We start from the raw sequence: 17,007 nt of genomic DNA, 5'->3' as shown, positions 1-17,007 counted from the left end.
TATGTGTATTGTTTACTCTTGTGCATCACTTTTAGGGTTGCTTTTCTACATAGGGTGCATCTAAGGATGGTTGCTTCATAGTAAAGTTAGTATACCATCTACAATGTAACCAATAGAGACTGAAGGACAGCCAGATTTTATCTTCAAGGCGTAGTGCATGGTATAGTACTTCCTCAATGGTTTGGAAAAAAAAATATGGAACTGTCTTCTTCGTAGTGCATGGCATAGTTATCACACGGGATGTTTAGTGCTCTCATGGTTTTAAGTATCGGTGCGTATCGTGCCGTATCAGTCGATACGTATTCGTATCGGTAGGCATCGGCACGATACATACCGATACATATCATGAAAATTTTAAAACCCTTATGTATCAATACGTATCCTACGATACACACCGATACGCACCAATACACCACTGATACGCACCGATACTCACTGATACGTACCGATACTCTATGAAAAATTCAAAATTGAAGTGAAATGTACGTTTCGATATGTATCGGTACATATCGGTATGTATCGGTGCGTATCGATCGATACACACCGATACGGACATAAAATGGCCAAAATGGGTAATTTTTTAGAAAAACATAATTTTTTGAGGTGTTTTTGTTCCAAAGTTGTTGCCAACCATTTTTCTCTCTAACTAAAGTGGAAATCAAGGTTGGGAACAAGGATTTTACATTTATGAGACAATTACAAACCTTAGATTCTTAGTGCGATACTCTCAATTTACTGTTTATGCATAATACATGTTATATATAACTTTTTTTAACTATTTTTTTATGCAAATGTGTATAAAAAAGTGTTTATATCCATTTATGTGCGTATCTTTAGCATATCTTAGCGTATCTCCGATACGATACGATACTCTCCGATACGTATCTTAATTTTGGCCGACCGATACGACGACCGATACCGATACTTTAATCCTTGAGTGCTCTTCACTGCTTTCATGAAAGTTGAATGGTTCTCATTCAACCCCGATATGACTTTGTCCATGGAGTTGTGGGGTTAGTATGGGTCCACGGGACTAGTCAGGCCGAAGGCCTGGATACCCGTCGTTAGCAAAAAAAATAAAAATGTAGGCATTGTGTTTGGCTTGTGGAGAAGGTTTGGTACGACCAAAATGCTCTACTGATTCTACATGTATGCGATGCAACAAGGTAGTGGAGGCCCCATCTCATATCTTGTTATCATGCCCTTTTGCTCAAGCAACTTGGTTTGGATATTCGCTATCATATAGGGTGAGTGCTTTGGGTGAGATATCTGTCAGTCCTATATTCGAGGATGGAAGAACTCGAGAGCGGTGATAAGAAGCGGGGTTGGGAAAACACACTTATGTGGTTATGTAGTATAGTTTCTATGGAGAGAGCGAAATGATTCGGTCTTTGGAGGTAAAAGTTATTGGACTCATGTTGATTTTATTGATGTTGCTTATAGTGCCCATGCAAAGTTCTTTCAAGCTTAACCCCACCCCCCACACCCCACCCCCACCCAAAAAAAAAAGAAAAAAACTCTCTTAGCTATTCTTGTGGAGGCTACTAGGAATCCTCATGTTTCTTCAACTAATGTATAGGTTTGGAAGAAGTCTCGCTTTCATTTTCGTAAACTTAATATTGATGCATCATGGAGCAATGACAAGAAGAAAGAGGGATTAGGCTTTCTGATTAGAGGCCGGAACCCGTCCTAACCTGCCCTGAGCCCAAATAGTGTTTGGGCCAAGTTTTCTGACCCTAAGGGCAAGTTAGGATTGAAAAACTGTGACCCTAGGTCAAGGGTGGGCCGGGCCAAGCCCGGGTTGAGTTGTCAGCCTAGCCAAACCGAACCTTGATTGTAATGACCAATTGATTTTAACCATGAATTAATGACCAGTTGACGTGAATATATACCCTCATTTTGAAAACCATAGAAAGTCTTCTACCTTTTCCTCATTTCATTTCTCACCGTAGCCTAACTTCCTCCTCTTCATAGCTGCCGACCGCTTCCCTTCATCCTCTTCTCAGCCAACGAGCGCAAACCTTACTTCTCTTCTCAATCGACGGTCACAAGACTCTCAACTCTTCCTCCTCTTCTCAGCAGACTACCATTGCCAAGTTACCGACTTTCTGTGATTGCTACGTAGGCTTCAATATCCACTTTTCCACTCCATTGATTTGGCAAGCTTCCATTGAAATGATATTTTACTCTTCTATGTGAATGATTTAAATCCCTGGGCAGAATATCAGTAAATGCACAGTTGGAACCAGATGGTGCGTAGCTTGGCCTCTCCACACAAACCCCCAATGCAGAGAGAGAAAGACAGAGTTCTGACAGTCTTCTAATCCTTGACATGTATTTATTTATTTATTGACTTGTGAGACCCAATCAAAAAAAAATGATAAGTATTTTTTATGACAGATATTGATTAGGGAAAGAAAGCCAACTTTACCACCGGAATCAATGGCTAGTGGGGTGATGGTTCAAAGAAGATAATAGTCAAATAGCTTTGATGGTAAGATATAATTGGAAGCGAATTGAAGTAGCAACAGCCACATCTAATTTGCAAATATGCAAAACCATAGTCGATATTCAAATACTTAGTCGTCTTCCCCTCTTACATCACTGATCCCTCATGTAATCTACATTAAGCTTGTCTAACCCAAACTACGGAATTGTTAATTATGATTTCTTGCTATGAATCGCTTAATCCTTGTTGTTGGTAATTAATTTTTGTGATCCTTTGTACGAAAAAAAAAAAAAAATATAGGATTAGTCAAGGTCAACCCGGCGACCTGAGCTTGAACCCGCTAAGGTTGAGTTTTGGGGATCTAGAATTGAGTTGGGTTTTAAGAAATCCAGTCCAATCCAGCCCTGTTTCACCCCTACGGACGACCTTGTATTAAAATATCCGAGCCTTCGGTTTTTTATTCTATTCTTCGGAGTGAGGCACAATGGCTGTTGATACTAGACGTTGGAGGTGATCTTGGATTTCATCGAACGGCTTCTAATAGAGATTGATTGTCAAAAGCTTATTATGGCAAAAACAAAAAAACAAAAAAAGCAAAAAAGCAAAAAAAAACAAAAAAACAAAAAAACAAAAAAACAAAAAAACAAAAAAACAAAAAAACAAAAAAACAAAAAAACAAAAAAACAAAAAAACAAAAAAACAAAAAACAAAAAACAAAAAACAAAAAACAAAAAACAAAAAACAAAAAACAAAAAACAAAAAACAAAAAACAAAAAACAAAACAAAAATTGTATAGAACTGCGCCATACGTAGTGGAACATCTCTAAATAGTCCATTATATAGATAGCCTATCATTGGAGATATTTTGCATTTGACGATTTTGTTTCATGTAAATATCTGTAGGGTGATCAAGATATAAGCTGATTCCCTAATTAGGAAGGCATTGTCTATGTCATGTATGACCATTTGGTCTTATTTCACTTCATGGTTGACAGAGTCATTTACATTTGCTAGTTACGAGTTTGACATGTTATTGGGAATAAATTGACTTAAAAAAAAAAATTAATAATAAATAAATAACATTTCCAGGACACTCCTCTTGCAGGCACAAGTGAACACCATGCATCTCTTCTTACCCAAGAAAAAAAGCAAAAGAGGAACGCCATGGTTCTCTTTCTCATGGACATTGCAGACAAACTGCTGGCAAGCTTGCAAGTCCAATAAAGTGGCCTTCTCTTCTTTCACCAACCACTGGACACAGGTTAACGTTAAAGCAAACACCTTTCTCTCTTTATTATATATATCGAACAGCCATTTACCTTTTGTTGCTTTGGCTTTAAAATTAACAGAATCCAAGAGAGCTAATAGAGAGGGTGAATTAAATACTTCATATATGCAATATATATACGTCAAATTAAATTCGAGGAACCTAAAAATGGTTAGTTTACAATCTGATTCAATCAGGCTTCCAAACAAGTTAAAACCCAAAGCCACTATGAATGCTGTAAGCCTGTAACCGTTTGGGATCATTAAATGAGCTTACTAGGCATCCATAGTAATGAAGTGGTGATGATGGCGAAGAGAACTCACAAGCCTAGGAAGGGGAGGATGAAAGTGGTGGTTGCAGCAATGGTTAGTGTAGATTGTAGTAAAGAAGAAGAGAGAGTTGTCCCGGTTGAGTCTGCAGTGGCCAAAGCTGCCAGCATCGATGTATCGGCCGGCATAGTACTAGCCCCTGACCCTGTGTCTGTTCCTGATTGCGAAACTGCACCTAACGCTGTACCATCTGTTGTGATTCCTGTCGTTATTGGAGTTGAATCTCTCGAGTTTTTCAAACTGTAAAAGAAATTGAGAAAATTAATTAAAATTAAAGAGAGTTTCCATTAAAAAAATGGAGTTAAAGATGAATTTTCATGGCGGATTTGATTTCTTGCCTAGTCCCAGAAGAAGAACAGAAGGTGATGGTATAATCTGCTCCCGAACAGGTAAAGGTACTGGTAGGATCATCATAAGCATAACTATAGGATCTCGCCATCTCGGGCAAGCAGACTTGAACATCACAGAGTATACTGACGGCCGACAAGCTGAGGGGGTATTGAAGGCGCCGCTGCAACAGTACTCAGGAGTCCCAAACGCCTCACACGCACTCTTACAAGCATCACCGTTTCCTACCCTCAACTCCGAGGGGCATTGCTGGTTCAAATCTGTGACGCACCCGGTCGACGCGCAGGTACCCGTGCCACCACTCACATCCACCATCATAGGCAGATTGTACCCATCTACTAAGCTTACATCGTAGAAATCCTGACTACCGGAGCCCAGTGTGAATTCAGCGAGGGTTGCAGGCGGAGCAGCACCGGCGCCGTTGCATTCTACCTGGCCTGATCCACAATCTCCGGTGGAACATGTGCCGTGTCCTGCAGAGTCGAAGTTGCAACCTGTTCTGCCCCAGAACCTCCCTGACCACCCTGTTGGAGCCTGGAAGGAACGTAAGCTGCCATTTGGGAGTTCAAATCCTGTGCTATCTAAACTTGGGCTGCCTGCATTGGCGAGAATTCCAGGCCAGACTGTGTAGTCACATTTGTTTACAAACGTAAATGTAGCCCCTGAAACACCTGAGAGAGAGGGAGAAACCAGTAAGATTTATGATTACAAAAATTTTCATGGAATGAAAATGTGAGAGGAACCCAGATCTCAAAATGGAAGACCCTGAAGTGGGTCTCATTTACCTGTAGAGATTAGTAGCAAAACAAAGCTCAGGATTAACGAAGGAGAGCATGAGTAGAGCAGATCCATTTGGTTTTCCTTTCCTTTTTGTTTCCTCCGAGTGTGGAGACCTCCTTTGTCTGTTCCAATTCTTTATTGTGGTTTTATGAAAGAATCAACAAGATTGGACGAAGTAGTACTGTTTTGATGGATTCGTTGTGGGCCTAGTGGTTATCTCTTCTTCTGATTATGGAAAATCTGCTGCGGCATTGTTTGAGAGAGAGAGAGAGAGAGAGAGAGAGAGAGAGAGAGAGAGAGAAAAGGAGGAGGAGAAGTAGCAGTACAGTAATCTAGACACAGCTTCTTTGATTGATAGCTGAATACAGATTACAGACCAGGATTGGGTCTGTGGTCATGCTAAAAGTGTAAAGAAGAATGTGGGAAGGAGAGCAGAGACGAGCTTGTAGGAAAGAACCCTATGTCAGCTGCTCTGCATCCATATTTATAATAACTAGTGAAGGAACCATAAAAAATTGGATATAAAGTCCCTTATCGGATCTCACTTCTTTGCTTCACATTTTATAATGAGGTAGTGCTTCTGTAAGGTTCTTACAGTTTTTTTCTTTTGTGTGGGATGGGTTGGGGGGGGGGGGGGGGGGGTGGATTTGAATGGGTGGTTAAGTGATTTTCTCAACAACACTTTCAATCTTCGATTAATCCATAACACAGTATAAAGAACTTGAGTAAAAAAGACAGCCTCTAATTGGCTGATCAGGGGACATGATTTTAGAGTAAATAAAGAACTTAAATCATGATTCTTGAAAGTGAAGGATTAATACTTAATGGAAAAAGTTTTCAACATTCAGGAGTTTCATCAGTAAACTTCCCTGCACCCTTTTGTAAGTGGTCATAATATCCTTCCTTAATCCAATTAATCAAAGGTCAGATGAGGTAGCTTAAGAATTCCCCTCTTCATCGTGATATCTAGAAACTCAATCCATAATTAATTGTTGGGGAAAGAATCTTGCTAATCAGGCATAGAAACACCCAAATACCGCAGATATAAAATAACAGTGCTAAAGATACGTCCACATGTATCCTTAGTAACACATGCGTATGGCGTTTCATATATTAGATCGGCAGGATTGTTTCACCCTCAATAGTTCTAGTCTTCATTCTAACCCTATAAGTTGAAAAGGGGGATTATGCTTTACAAATCTTCTGAATTGGAGCATATCTTTGAGCAACATTTCTTATCCGTGGTTTTGGATTCTTGGTCTGCCTGAAAAGCATCTTCAAACTTCAAAAGCATACCAGGTTCTCAAATGATCCCTTCAACTCATCGTTAACCTTGACTGGTCTTGTACGTGCTTGAGCTTTAAAATCAAAATAACCCAATTCTGGTCTTAGATGTAATCAATGGCTGTCGCTTTACCCAAGTGTCATGATGTGATCCAACAACCCATGTCTATGAATCGATCCGATTAGGTTTTTTAGATACTTGGATAGTGTAATAATATCGGGTCGGACTCGGGTTTTTTTGGGGGGGGGGGGGTTGTGTGTACAATTTTGTCATCTTATAATGATTAACGAAATGCAACTTAAGCTAAAATAATAGGAAAGTATTTTTTAAGCCTGGCTTGTGATTGGCTACTTAGCTCACTCTATTGACAAACAAGGACACTTCATGTTTAGCTTTATTAAATATCTACCTGAAGGGCCTGAGCTTCTTGTCCCTAGTGCAGGGGTACATTCGTCATTAGAGAAATTGAAAGCCGTACGGGCAATGAGCTTTGTGGGCGTCGTGGAAATGCATAGTTGGCGGTGTATAGTTACTAACGACCAACGTGTCACTTGGTCGATAGTGCAAATGCCTCGTGTCAAAAGTAGATTCTCCCTTATTTTAATTTATGGGAGAAAGAAGCCGACCGTTTTTCAGCAATTCCCGACCGCGCCACGAGGCTTTACAATTAACCTCCATTAACTCCGTTAGCTTGAATTTCACTCCAGCAATGCACGTCTACCGACATGCTGTAGGATCCCATGCTGTAACCCTAACTCCCTATTCACTAGCTGACAGGGAGTCGGCACCGTCATCTCCTACCGTTAGGGCTTTCCCAGAAAACCTGTTCACGAGTTCCTACTTCCTATACGAACTCCGAGAAGCCGGTCTATTGATAATGACCAGATACAATGCTTATGGATCGAAAGGTCGTGATCATAATAAGTTTGGGAGTTAGTGTTATCAATTCGGTCGAATAATTCGTGAATTATTTGATCGAATCGAATTTTTTCGAATTTTGTCAAAAATTCTGATCGAATCCAAATTAAAAATAAAATTTGATAAAATTCGAGATTTTTTCAAAAGTGAATATAAAACGCGAATAATTCGGACCGAATCCGAATTAAACCGAATTATTCGGTCCACTTAAACAGTATTTAAAAAAAAAACCAAAAAAAAAAAAAAAACCCAATAAGTTTTTTTGACCGCTTTTTTGACCGAATCCTTAAATTAATCAATCAAATTATTCCGAATAATTCCCGAATCCGAATTTGCTAACTATGGGAGTGACATTGTTATTTTGGTAAAGTGGGAATGACATTGTTACGGGAATGGATAGATATATGGCAATTGAATATGGGAAGATGATTTCTATTAAAAAAAAAAAGGAATATAGGAAGACGATAATAATATATATATTTTTGGTAGAATATTTTTTAAAAATTTAGTGTAATAAAATACGTTTGGCAATGGTATGGTATGTGTTTATTATGGTTGTTTTATAAGTAAAAATATAGATATATTTACCATAACACATATATGTACTTAGGATTTTAAAAAAGAAAAGAGAAAAAAAAACCTTAAACTGCGTTTGGTAGTTATTCGAAAAAACGTTCTGGTTTTCTTCTTTTTTTTACTTTTTATTTTTTATTTTTTATGAGAAACAAGAAAACTGAATCTTCTGTTTAATGTCTACGATTTGTTTTTCCTTTTTTTAAACAAACTAGGTAAGAAAAGCTAGAAATGAGAAAAGTTTAAAATGGAATTTTGACTCAGAAACGGAAAATTCTGATTTTGACACGAAATGTCGTTTATAGAATAGAATGACTATCAAACGCAACCTTAAAAACCCTCTTTATGATTTTGGTTAATATGAATATTAGGATAAAGAAGTATATAAGTAAGGAGTATTCCTACATCCCTCTCTAGGTTAGGAAGGGATTTTAGGTTTTTCTTATTTATTTATTTTTTAAATAAAATATATTATTAAAATGAATATTACAAAAAAAATATGTGTTGAATTCGGTATCTCTTAATAAACGCGTATTTTTTTTTCCTGCATATGATGTTTTATACATAAAAAAAATGGATTTAACAATTAAACATTCAGATATGAAAAATATATGCTTTTAATACATATATTTACTAACTATGGTCGTGATTAAGCATACTAGACTGTATAATAGGGATTAATCACCATGTGATGTTATGGAATACCAATTAAGCTAGTAGTCAGAAGGGGGTGGACGGTGGCATATCACTTCCATCAATTGTCTACATGGTTGTCGGACCTCTGTAAAAGGATTGAGGTATAATTAAACACATATGATTTAAAATTTTTATTTATTTATTTTAATAATGTATCAATCATGTGCTGCCTATAATATAATGTGCGAAAATTATGAGACAAATCTGGTGGTTTACCTCTCATAAAATCATAAAAAGAGCATATGGGTGGAATGAATTTACAACAGATATCTAAAAAATGATACAATCTGGACAGTGAACTGATTAGCAATGCATTTTTGGTATGGAAAAAAATCAATAAATATGGAGATAAAATGGAGTCTCTGGTGTATCATATTATTGGGGATGGGAGGTCTACTAGAATTGGCAACCAACCCATGGGGATCATTTTAAAAACGTTTAGGGAAAGAGAGAGATTTGAGGCAGGCTCCAGTCTTCTTGTAAATGTGGAGGAACTGTTGAGAAATAGAGAATGGAATCCGAGTCCTAGGACATCTTTGGAGCTTATACTGATTTGGGATGCCGTCCCATCCATTCGTGGCGTTCATCACCAAGAATCAGATTTGGTGGTTTGGAAAGGACATCCTATAGGCTCATTTACTACCAAATGGACAAGGGATATGGTGCAGAGGGGATGAGCTCCTAAACTATTTAGTTCAATATTGATATACCAAAACATTCTTTTACTATCTGGCGTTGCTTGGTTGATGCACTCCCAATAAGTGGTGTCAATTTTGAGCACACATCGGTAGATCCAATCGAGTTCGATACCTTTACGGTCTGACCTAGACTGGTCCGATTAATAAACGTGTCGGCTCACACGTTTATTAAACAAACGTTCATGGTGCAGGTAGCTAGCTCGTTGGGCCCCCGACCGAACCGAAACATTTATAAGCTCAACATGTTTAAAACCCATTTGACTTAAATATGTTTATAGCCCGATTAAAGCTTGTTTATAGAAGCCTGATTAAAGCTCGACACTGATCGACCCAATTAGAAACCGTACTATATTTAAACAGGCGTTCACAGTGCAAGGCTTTCAAGTGGTCAAGCCCAACCGAGACCGACCCAGTCCAACCGATTGACACCCTTACTCCCAACTAAGGACCAGCTCCAACATCAAAGTATTGGGGTATCTTCTTAATGTGTGTTCTGTTGGGCAGCTAATGAAACACGAAACCATTTATTTTTTGAATGCCCTTTACATCTCTCATTTGGAGGAAGGCCATTTATTTTTTGAATGCCCTTTGCATCTCCCATTTGGAGGAAGGTGGCTTCATTATGTTCTCAAAATGCTAGGCAATCCCTGCTATACATTCTTTAATTATATAGCGATTTGGGTTAGATATGAATTTAATGATGAGGACCCCCTGAAAGTTCTTAGGAGGTTAGCTTTTTGTGCAACGGTTCAGCATATATGCTAAGAACGCAATGCCAGAAAATTTACAGCCAAAGTTAAAACAAAGCCCCAAATTGTGAAAGTTATTGTAGAGGATGTAAAACATATATGTGCAGCTACTGTATGTATTCAATGCTGCCTCTACGTCTCATAATCCTTTTCTAGTTAGTAAGTGGGGAGTTTGTATGACCTGGGTAACTAAGGAAGGAATATAAGATGTTTGGAGGGAAGTAAATAGCCCAACAGACTCCATTGCCTCATTTGCTACAGGAAATGTCGAGATTAATTAAAACCCACCCTCTGGATTTTCTTAGTGAGCTTCAAGCTCTAATATATAGAAATGATGCAGGACAAATGATTTATTATAGACTGTAATGGTTTTTGGACTCTTTTTTGGTCTACGTGTCTAGGGACTCCTATGTTTAAAGATGACTGTTAGAGTTGCCTTCCATTGTATTCTATTTTTCTTTCTTCTTTTTCTAATGCACACATATTTGGAGCCTAGTCAATGTAGACAGTTATCAGAGACGTGATATGCGGCCAAGTGTGAATCTTTCTATCTTTTACAGGTGCACAATCCTTTGAAGCCTAGCACCTCTCTAATCACCCAAATTAATACTGCAGGGGGTACAACTGTAATGAAGATTGATGTATGGATATGTGGGATTTAAAGTTTCTTATGAATTTTAATGATGTAGCCATGTAGCTTATATGTTCAAAAAAAAAAAAAAAAGACAGAGAGATCCACTTCTCCCCCCTTCCCAGAACTGTCTACATTGTGACTGCACAGTATAACCCAAACCCTTCAAATCTCAGATTAAAACCCTATTGTGTTGTTTTAAAAAGAACTACATTGGCCTCATATCATTTCTCCCACTTGTCATACTCTCTAGGTTGGCTGCCAGTTAAACTCAACCCTCGATTACGTGCACTGACAGTTACATAGGAATAATGTGTTGCCTATGATATAGTACTTCGATATTAAAAAATGTAGAAAAATGACAAAAGAGGTCTATACTGACTAACGAATGACAATCTCTCGATGGGATCCGGACTAAAGATGTAAGCTAAATGAAAGTTGAACGTTCTGAATTCGACTCCCATTAGGTACATCTTGGGTCACTCATACGGGGTGTTTAGTGTTCTTCATTACTTTCAATGAAAATTGAATGGTTCTCATTAGCCCTGGTAAGATCCGATCCATGCTGTTGTGGGGTCAATATGGACCCGTAGGACTTGTTAGACCGAAGGCCTAAATACCCATCGTTAGCCAAAAAAAGTTGAAGGGGATGCCACGTCAAGGTGTGGGGTCTGATGTTCACACAAACATAAGCACACTTGCAATTGCAACAGTGCTGGATGAATAAGATTAGTGTAAATTAGATCAACGGTTCATATGGCAAGTTGTGAGTATAACTTCTCAATGCTTAGGCACTGCTACATTTTAGCTTTACTGTTAAAAAAGTTTGGCCTGTCATCCTCAAGATTAGGAGTATCAATCAGTCGGGTTTTGGCCATTTTCGATTGGGTTTAATTGGACTTCTCTACTTAAGACATAACATTGTGACTAGCCTATTTAGGTAATTGGTCATCATAGGATAGGCATGGTCCCATTTATAAAGGTCGGTTTTTAGTTGTTCTACTATTAATCAAGCTAATTAAACGGGCTTTACATGGGCCTTAAATAGGCACATTTATATCTAAATGAGCTTTAAATGTGTTGGGCTGAGTCAGTGGCTTCTAAACGGGCTTTACAAGTTGGTCTTAGTCAGATTAGATATTAGTCACTCCTAGTCAAGTGCCAGTAGTGTAGCACCCTTGCATCGAGAACTACCGAATGTTAGTCAAATAGGGCTTGAGCTCAACATGTTTAATAAATTAACCTGATCATATTTGGGTTTCCCAATGCAGGCCTAGAGTTGACCCCTATACTCAAGATTTATAGTTAGCAAAAACAAGTTTAAAATGACATTCCCATTTTTTACCGTTTTAAAAGCATTTTACCATTTATTTTCCAAACATATGGGAAAAAATAGAAAGCATTTCCACTTTAAACGCTTTAAAACACATTCCCTTCTGTTTTTTTTTAGATATTAGACTTGTTGAACATAATGGTTACTTAACTAAACATATCTCTTTCTCTCTCCGAAACTTTGATTGACCTGATTCATTTGCCAACGTGAAGTTGACTTGAAAGGCTCTTTTTCTCATGATTTCTTCCTCTTCAACTCAAGTTCAATACATGAACCCCGAAAATGAGTTACAAACTGATGCATCTACTAAAAAGTGTTTCTACAGAGATGACTCCAAACTTCAATGAAACCTAGGTCATTGTAGGACTATGTTGACAAAAATATACAGCATCATAGCCAAGCCCTACTGGGCTCAGCCCATCCCAAATCCGCCTTGATTGGCATGCAATAAGCAAATCGAACATCTAAGCTGTAGATATAGTCCATATATGTTTTCTCTCATGTGTACATTGGTTCAAAATTAAATTGGGCTTAAAATGACACAATAAACATGCCACCATCATCACCAATTCCTGTATGTTCATAAGAGTATATTAACTAAATTAGCCTTAAACATGCAGCACGATAAACATTCCATCAGCATCTATCTCAATTTAGGTGTCAATAATTATCACTTCCTGCATGAGGTATGTCACCATCGCCACCAATCACCATTTACATGGGGGAATCCTGAATTCCAAAAAAATGAAACAAATGACGAAAACATATATATTAATAACAAATAAAAGTTGAGGGAAATAATATATAGTTCTTGTTCTCTTGGACCTCACACATACGGGAGCCTTGTGTATTAGGTACGCTCTTTTTTTTTTTTAATAACAAAAAAACTAATGGTGAAACCAGAGCCATGATCGAAAAAAAAGATCAAAGAATCTCAAGGCCAAGCCCATTTGCATGTCCTATTCAAGTTATACGTGGCCATTTTGGATTGTTGGGACCAAGGAGGTTATGTAGCTTTGTCTACCATATCTACTCAGCCAGTGGTTTGTTTATCTCTCAAGGATATTTTCCATGTATCCTTTTGTCTTATTGGCTATGTTTACGTCTTTGTTTCTAGAAAATCTATTGAGGTTACAAATCATATAATTTGAACGGCAATACTCCAATGTGAATTTGGAGCCCAAATTGGTCAAATAGTTAGTTAGGTTCATATGGTATTCTAGAGGATCCTGGTAAACTACAACACCTCCTAAGTAAGCCCATTCTACCAAGAATCATAGACTTAGGTATTGGTATTGGTATCTTTATCATTCTTGGTCAATTTTGATTCCAATATGGATAGGCCGTATTAAGTTGGATTAGACCATCGTGCCCTTCAAAATACGGATATCTAGTTTTCTTTTACCATTTTACCCTCTCCTTTTTTAATACCATTGATACGATATCAGCTAGGCATTAGTATCAGTCACGATCAATATTGATATAAATCAGACAATAAGATGGATTTGATACCAATACTTGAAACCATGCCAAGAATGAAATATGGCATCCCTCTAATCCACCCTCCTCATCCAAACCCCCTCCCTCCCCAAATGCCCATATGAATTAGATGATACAATTGATTTAATACCCTCAACTTAAAAAAATTGAAAACATTTTTGAAATATGTCACCAGACTCGATTAGGAAAATGACCTGTTCAAATTCAAGGAAGAGCCATATATAACTAAAATTAGATATCAAATCTGATAGGTGGTTTATTTACGAGATTTACATCTATTCATTTAAGAATAAATGTAAGAAAACATTGGGTACAGATTAGGTGCCTTTATTTATATAAAATATGACAAATTTAAATATTAATTGTCAGCATGGCCGAGTGGCCTAAGGCCCTAGACTCAAGTTCTGGTCCTCGTGAGAGGGTGTCTTTAATCGAGCTATAGAAGGGCTACCAATAATAAGGCTAAATGAGCCTTAGAAGGGCTTTAAACGAGCTAACAAAACAAATATATTTTTAAACGGGCTTGAAATGTGACAAGCTTAGTTAATGGGCTCTAAATGGTATTCAAATATGTTGAGCTATTAATCATTTGGTCCAAGCCAGGCACCTGTTGGAAAGCACCCTTCAGTTGGATCCACTGAATGTTACTTTTGGGTCAGAACTGAACCGGACAAATTTAATAAATAGACCCAGTCGGTTTTGGGTTTTGCTTGTTGGTCTTGGTCGGGTCTGCTAACGTGAGCCTAGAATTGGCACCCTTATTCTATGAGACTACCCGGTAAGTTTTAGACTAAGGACTAAACAAGATTTGTACATGAGATTGACAATGACTGTGTAAGCATCCCATATACATTGCTAATCTAAAGAGGGGTCCTAGTTACTTTAAGAAATGAGTCTACCCTGGAAGCCCTCCACATGGTTGGAAAAAACCTTTGTCAATGTAGGCCAGATGACCTCTGGCCATCATATGCAGGAGAAGAAAAATAACAATAGCAAAAATTAGGATACCATGGCGTTGATGTATATATTGACTCTATCTTTCTTCTAATAGTTCAAACTCTTAAGTGAAATGATAATTAACATGATATTAGAATCTTGAAGTGAATCAAAAAGTATAATTTTTTGACATTTTTTCACCTTCGATGCTGCAAACGAGACGTGCAAGGACCATGGGAAAGGTCACAGTCTGGGTTGACTCACTCCTACATGGTTGGCTGATGGGATGATGTGTAAATGTCTGAATTGAGTCATCAAAAGAGCCCACTGAATGCAATGGTCTACTATTGTAAATCAAGATATGATTCCCATCAACTACCCACTGAATTTTTAGGGCCTACCTAGCTTTTTATGGTTATTCTCAGAAGGGTTTAGGTTTGTGCCTTTGATACTTTTAATATCTTGCAGAAGATATGTTTTCAAACAGGTTCTTAAAGGTTTTGCATGATCAAATCTTTGGATTACTATATATGAAGTCCGCATAATCCGTGCAAAAGTTTCATCAAGAACACAATTCTGTCTCTCTCACATAGGTCATTGATTCCTCATTAATTATCCATAACTTTTGCAAAACATATAAGAGATTCTCATTCAAGTATGAAAGTAGAGGAGAGACAACTTATCAAATGAGAGTGTTGTGTAAAGCGTCATGTGGATAAGATAAGATTTGATTTTCTTACCATTTGCTTTGTAGCAACCATAATCTTATACGTACCCTTACTTTTATCTTTGTTGTTTCTTCGTTATCTCACCTTTCTTTCTTTATTAAAGATTTGAGTCACCCTAACTATAGTGATTTAATGATCAAATGTAGGTTCTCTTAGAGAGAAAGAGAGGAACCCATTTGCTCCACCTTTTTAATGGTTAAAAGTTTTTTGGCTTCTTAGTTTATATTCATAATGAAAAGAAAAAAAGTACGTGAGAATTGAAAGGGGGGCTTAACATGTGAAGGTAAACTTCTTGTCGTGACTTCATGAACTTCAAGAGAAAAGGTCAAACGAGAGATACTTGACGCGGAAGCTAACGAGAGGATTGTGACATTTCTGTGGCTTTTTAGTTTCTTTCTCCTTATCTAGAGAAGTAGATCAGAAAGAGAGCTATAAATGTTTATCTTGTTTTCATGTACCTTTTTATCTCATAGACTACGTTGGAAGTTGAAGATCCTTTTTCATCTCCTTAGCGGACTTTGCTTTATGTGCGTACTGTGAAGTGTTAAAAGAGGTTATCCGTAGCCTAGGAGGAATACAATGGTTTGGAGTAACATCAGTTTATTCAGAACTCTTATCTCAATTGCAAAGTTGAAAAGTTCATGGAATACAACTGTTGCCAGGTGTACATAAATATCTTACTAAAAAAAATTACTTGTATATATAAAGAGTAGTGTGGTCGTTATGTGTGTATGAGGGTTAATGGGAGTGTACGAGGAAGTATCCACAGAAGAGTCATTTTATTTTCCATGTGGGGTGGATCGGTCATTTCACCTCACATATGTCTAGATGTAAGGGTCACACTCCTAACATCCAATGTATTGTGTATATATAGAAAGTAGATTAGAAAACACTATCTTGTTGGTGCAAGTACACACTAGCGTGTGAACCAATGAGAGAGTGTGGGGAGCATCTTCAGAGTGAGAGAAGCATGATCTTTTTGCACCCTCTTTGTCTAGGCATGTATCTACATCAGTGGGTAGCCTTCTTTCTTCTATAGAAAATATATGTTCAATATTATTTTTTTGTATTTTTTCAAAGGGTGATAAGAATATATTTTTGAAAAATTTACTATCACTCTCATACACTTGGCCTATATTTACTAAAACTCTCCTACCTTTTATTTTTTTACTGATACTCCCCTGCTTTTTGATTTTTACATCTCTTTTTCCTTTGCTCTTTTTAAATACCCAGATTACCCTTCCTTTTCACTTGTAACATATTACATTTTTTCAAATTGATTGGTTCAAAACATGATTTGAATCAAACCACTAACAAGTTTTGTCTCATCCAATCATCAAGGATATTGTAAACTCAAAAAAAAAAAAAAAAATAGATTGTTAAATTTGAGATGATGGATGAGATAAGAAATAATGATAATAATAAATAAACAACATTCCTAATTATTGGATGAGATGAAATAAATAATAATACCTTCAATGACACATCAGCTATTTCAATATCCTTGATGATTGGATGAGACAAAACTTGTAAATGATTTCAAACTATGCTTTAAACTAATCAATTTGAAAAAAGCGTAATAGGTTACAAGTGAAAAAGGAAAGATAATTTAAATATTTAAAAAGAGCAGTGGAGAAAGAGATGTAAATATCAAAAAGTAGGAGAGTATCAAAAAAAAAAGTAAAAGTAGGGGAATGATAATAAATTCCCCTATACTTTTATATCCATTTATCCATTTAGGAGAGCGAGGAGTGTAATGGAATCAACTTATAACCCCAAGGGAACTG

General features: G+C 37.2%; 1 pseudogene; it reads right to left on the bottom strand.

Moving 5' to 3' along the window:
* Nucleotides 1-3,818: 3,818 nt before the first annotated feature.
* LOC122069374 lies at nucleotides 3,819-5,771 on the bottom strand (annotated as a pseudogene).
* Between the last annotated feature and the right edge of the window lie 11,236 nt (nucleotides 5,772-17,007).

The sequence above is a fragment of the Macadamia integrifolia genome, unplaced genomic scaffold (assembly GCF_013358625.1).
Source record: "Macadamia integrifolia cultivar HAES 741 unplaced genomic scaffold, SCU_Mint_v3 scaffold595, whole genome shotgun sequence".
Lineage (NCBI taxonomy): Eukaryota > Viridiplantae > Streptophyta > Magnoliopsida > Proteales > Proteaceae > Macadamia > Macadamia integrifolia.
Note: the sequence above shows the minus strand (reverse complement) of the source record. Positions and strands in the feature narration are given on the sequence as shown.